The sequence below is a fragment of the Rhagoletis pomonella genome, unplaced genomic scaffold, assembly GCF_013731165.1.
Source record: "Rhagoletis pomonella isolate Grant_MI unplaced genomic scaffold, Rhpom_1.0 Rhpom_scaffold_00008, whole genome shotgun sequence".
Lineage (NCBI taxonomy): Eukaryota > Metazoa > Arthropoda > Insecta > Diptera > Tephritidae > Rhagoletis > Rhagoletis pomonella.
Genome location: NW_023458562.1, coordinates 46,656,109 through 46,661,851, shown reverse-complemented (window position 1 = coordinate 46,661,851; position 5,743 = coordinate 46,656,109). Strand labels below are relative to the sequence as shown.

General features: G+C 38.2%; 1 protein-coding gene across 1 annotated transcript in view; it reads right to left on the bottom strand.

Annotated features, from left to right (window-relative positions):
- The window catches only part of LOC118744998, a gene marked incomplete in the record, with an annotated part of 61,285 nt that extends 60,661 nt beyond the window's left edge, over positions 1-624 (bottom strand). Inside the window, 1 exon segment of the mRNA XM_036478479.1 lies at positions 487-624.
- Between the last annotated feature and the right edge of the window lie 5,119 nt (positions 625-5,743).

Sequence of the window (5,743 nt, the reverse complement as noted above, 5' to 3'; positions counted from 1 at the left end):
GAGTTAAGTTAATCCCTTCATCCATTTTGCCGAGTTTTATTTCCTTTCAAATAGCCTACCACCTGCCTTCCAAGCGATTAGCCACGGCCACTTTAGCCCGCTTGCACGATTGTCTATTTTTAAAGCTAAATTAAATCGCGTGTGATTTTTTCGACTCCTTTTTTAGTCCTCCTCTATGTCACGTTTTCATATTTTTATGTTCCATCGCATCACATTCGTCGTTTCCTAACATCGCTTGCTTTTACTTGAAATTTTGAATAGTCAAACACATATGTACATACACATTCGAGGCAAGTGCATACATAAAAACAGATGCGACGGTAGCGTCAGCGTCGCAAGGACACGTGCAAATTTGAAACACGTTTCACACGATTGCCGAATGCAGCGGCGGTTGCAGACGATGCGGTGTAGACAATGCCAAGGCACGACAGTGTACGAATACGCATTCGAATTGGGCTAACACATACACTATAACGAAAGTAACGAATTAAACGCATCTGATTGTTTTATTAAAGCCCTGTGAAAGTGCTCGCACAGTGATTTGCATCCTTTTGGCCATGAAGCTTAAAATACACTAACACTATTAACAACCGACAGCGACACTTTATTTGGCCTTCTCTACAAAGCAGCCATCTGACAAAAGAATGAAAGAAAGTGAGAGTAGTGAAAAAATACTATAAATATTATATGGCTCTTGCAACTGGATGTGGGATGGCTACATTATAGAGAAGTGCCTAGCCGTATCCGACTGCGAGGTAGTACGTACAGCCTAAACAAACAAACAAACTAATGGACAAACAGACGAACACGCGACGTATAACCAAATGCTCATTCGAAACACTCAAAGCACACAGCTGCCCTCGGTGTCCTGTCACAAACTGCCGACAGCAGCCTCGCGAAATTTGCATAGAGTCCCGGCGCGACTGGTGGCACGAACACCAAAGCGGTAACGAACCGAAAAAAAAAGCGCAAACATGCAAGCAAAGTGAAATGCGAAAAGGGAAAATCCTAAAACGCTTTAAAGTCAACAACAAGTTATGCTGCATCGCCCACATGCCAGCCAACCAACTGCATTTCCTAGTCAGGTAGCTTTGCCAGCGCCAAATATGCAGCTACCTTATTGCATTAAAAGCTCGCGACGTGTTGCGTGTTATAGAGCTTTTGATGTTATTACAAATAACAGGACTAAGTCGAAATAACGCGCATTGTGTATGACAATGACATTCGGCTGCGAGTAACTTGCCACCAGTGTTGCCATTTTAGTAATTTTCCCACTAGATCCAGCCATTTTATTTTCTACTTAGCGGGAAAAATGAATTATGTTTTAATCATGGTTTACACAGCTTTCAAGTAAAATTTTCCTCTATGTAAACACAGTATTACATTTACATTTTGCAATGCAAAAAATCGAATGTACACTGAAACGTTACTTGCCATCCTAAATTTTTTACTCTTTTCGCGTTTTCAATATTGCAAGCAAAAGTTCCGCGGAGTGGATTAAACATCCAAAGTTAAAAGACTGGACTGTGGAAGATTTGAATGATTCCAAGAAAGCATTGTGCAAGTATTGCGAATGCAGTTTGAGCTGCAATTTACACTATCTACTTGCAAATGCTAATACTAAACGTTGGCTTGTTTATTTTTGTCCTGGCCTACCTATAGGGTTAGCAAGTATGAACAGGTAAGTAATACTAGTGATGTTCACTCATATGCTTTCGATTGGTGTATAATCTGCATTATCCTGAGTTTCGCCTGAAAAAAATTCACCCGAAAGTTTGTCATCCGCCCATAGTAAAACCATGGAAACCAAAAGTGAGAAGTGAACCGGTTCGGGCTTGATACAAAAAAGAAGCTAGTTTCATTGTCACTTTTTCGTCGCCATATTAACAACCTGACAATTAAGTAGATTGTGACATTTCGTGCTACTATATCCAATATTAAAAACCCTCCCAATATTGTTATAAATTTTTTAGTTATTTACAAACATTTTGTTCTTAGAATCGAAATTTGAACAAGCAAAATGTATATTGATGGGTACGGCTCGGTTACTTGTACAATAATTATGGGTTAATGTGTCCAAATGCTTAACCCAAAGCAAACAATTTTGACACACACGTGTGGTCAAACAATTACACGTTAGTTTAAAATAAAGATTTCTAAATTTCCGATACAAATTATTAACGAATACTGTGGCCAGCGTAGTCGGAGTTGGACTTTCTCTGTCAAAATTCTAATTTCACCCAATTTTTTAAAGAGTCCGTTTGCGCTTGCCACCCCAAAACCATTGAACAAATAACCGAATATTTCTTTTGTTTTTGAAAGAGAACAGGTCTAATGCTCAACAAGTTGATAACTGTGTTTCTAGTTTTCATACTAACAATAAATCATCAATTTTGTTTCACACCTCTTCCAATATTGAACAGTAAAATATATTTGTTTTTACCCACAGAAACAACGATATTGTCGAAATATACTAGAATTATATAATACTCACTTTTCTGAAAGCCATGAGGCCCATGGGTCCCAAAGTAAATTCCGTTTTCAAGTTACTTGAAAGACATGGACAACGACAATATCGAAATTGTAATTTCAGTGTCTGAAATAGTAATAGTCCTGGCTGGCTACATTGTGAAATATTTAATCAGATGACATAATGACACTAAAAAATTTTAAAATATGTTCACTAAAATTTTATTAATGTAAAAATAAAGATTTTGGCAAGTAGTTATCGAATTTAATGTAAAATTTAAACGTTTTTAAGAAAAGATATTAATTATTTTTAAAAGGTAAATGTTAATACAACTATTTTATTTATACTCCCAAATTTAGGATATAAAATCGCCTCTACCGCTTACACCGCTTCGAATTTTTTACAATTGAGCAATTGTCAAAATCTCCTTTTTAATCAAAAAGTTGTTTATTGAAACTACCTTCTTTTTGTATTATAGGTTCGGGGAAAATGAAACTCATGATCATAGTACAGTTCCATAAGTAAAGTTACTCTTCTTCTTACCGTTTTTTCTGGCAGGCTGTAGGTGTGTGCTTGGCAGGCTGTAGGTGTGTTTTTGGTTAGTGTATTGGTGTTTTTGGTTCAGTGGGTTAGTGCATTTTGAATAAATTGTAATAGAAATAAAAGCAATTGTATTAGAAATGAGAGAAATTGTAAAAGATAAGAGCACATGCCAAAAAAACAGGTGATCTCAGCTGTAGGCATTTTTTGGCAATCAGCTGATAGTGTTTTTACTTATGAAACTGTACGATGCTCATGATAAGGCTGAATAAAAAAAATTTTCAAAAACCCATTATGTTTTATTTTTCCCCTGTTAAAGTTTGAAGTTATTTCATTTGTTTCATAAAAATCTGGAGTCATCTGCCCTATCGAAAGGTGTATCTACGGTTTATGGAGTATTTCTTTAGCTTCCATTTTCCGTACATCGTATTACAATTGTTAGATTGGTTCGTAAGATATACGTGATGTAGTGGGACTATTTTGTTTTAGGCTGAATAACGGCAAATTGAAAATATCTCGAGAACTTATCCATAGAATAAAAAATTAACTCGATTCTCGATTTGCATAGTGGCATCAATTGAGCATTTTTGCTGTAAACCAGTGCTATTAAAGAAATAATTTTTTCGGAAAAGTTTACAGAATTTAAATGATTTTGCGGAATTCTACCGATTTTTGTTTATCAATCTGGCGGGACGGCAAAAAATAAATGGCAACACTGCTAGCCACGTTGTTCAGCCGAGCGGGTAGTTCATTGAAGAATTCAGTTTTATAGCAGTTGTAAAGGAAGTTTTGTTGTTGGCAGCGTAAAAGACAGCAGCACCTACATACATACGCAGTACCGTTGCTTGGATACGGATTAACCTAGTAGAGCTTTCAACTTACTGATTGCTTAACAACGCTGAGGAGCGCAAGCTTTCAAGTAGAAAGTTTGGCGAAAACGACTTGTTGGAATTCCGTTTCTTGAGCTTTCCTTGGAATTTCCACTTCTTAGAGGGCGCTCAAAATAACTAAGCAGACTCGCGCGAGTTCAAAAATATATAAAATACTAGTTTTTAGCATCAAGCGTTTATTGGAGTAGATTCTTTCGCGTCATTCAATTGAAATGCGCCAGTCGGTGTAGGATAAAACTTAGTAAACGGCTTTTACTTATAAAAAAATAAGGTGAAATTATTTCGTTGATGCACGTCTGCGTTAACTAAGCATTATACTCTAACGTCTGAGCCATTATTGAGTGCATAACAACGTGGCATGTAGTTACAAACGACCACTTATTTTTACTTTCACAATCTCTTTTGAATCTCCGCCTCCCATTGCCTACGGAATCCGGAGATGTACCGTTTAGACTAAGTTCAAAAGGTACTATCAGAAACTCGGCTCAAAAATGATTTCTAGTCGTCAACTATGTAAACCTTGTTTCTAGCGATGAGTTAAGCCCATCGAGGAAGTAGTTAATCTCTACCGCCTGCAATGTGGCCTTTTCCGCCTCCTGCCCAAATATATTCCCTAAGGGAAAGGCCAAGCATCACTGGTAGACGAATGAAATCACCTCGCAAAGCATGAAGAGGAGTAAATTTTTCAATGCTGCAAAATGCAAAGATTCCTTGGCTGTGTACAAGGAAGTCTTTAAGAATTTTAAGAGTACCCTAATGAAAGCTCCGAGGGACTCCTGGAAAAATTTCTGCGGAAGCATCGAGAAATAGCGGTAGGCCATTCGCTTAAGAAAAGTGCTAGCGTAGAATTGGACCCATCGGAAATATACATATGTATTCAAAAGCCAAATGGCACCTGGACGTAATCTCAGGAAGAAATGCAAGAGGTACTACTGAGAGCACAATTCCCGGAAACTTAACTCTGGGTGTCCGCTGCCAACTCTGAAATTTATAGATGCCAAAAGGGTAGACTGGGTGATAGGTCCTTACAACTCTACAAATCTTCATGTATGGACGATGTTTTCGACGCCGAAATTCAGCTGGTATCTCCTATTCTGTGACCTTATGGACCATAGCGGTAAAGTGGAAAAGAAGGTATTTACCGCCTTCGATTTCCTCTTCATCTCTGCAGAAGTCGTTTTTAGTAAAGGGTATTCTTCGTGTGTGTGTGTGTGTGTGTGTGTGTATTCCCACCTAGCAATCACCAGTAATGACTCCAACAACCATCCTGAGGTGAGGACGTTCGATCCAGGAAAATACACAAAATCATACAAGATGAATGCGAATAAGAAAAGGAATACGAAGGCGAACATGGAGATGGAGATGGAGAAGACTATGAGTACGACAACAAATTGGAATAAAAATACGAATCGAATGTGAAGGCAAATAGATTTTATGGAAAGGTTCTTCAAGGCAGTAATACACTCGGAAGTCTGCCATTGCCTGCCTAGGAGCGACCGCTGTTAGAAAAAACCCATCACCATCTCCGTTAGAATTGAGAGGGACCTCCACGAGGAGTTCGGTACCAAACTAGATCGCTCAGCTATAAATATTGGCGTTGTAGATGAAATCGACCTTAACAACTGCACCGTTGGTTCTGGCTTTTACAAATTGTATACGCGGGAAAAAGCCTTTTCTCATCGTACCAAAAATTACACTGTATAAGTCACTCATTTGACCCGTGCTAGTGTAAGGCGCGTAACAGGCTAACCTAATATTCACGCACGCCGCCAATTTATTGTCAAAAATTTCTCATGCACATGCAACTTGTATGAGATCAACCGAAATTGAACGGCGTGCGTAT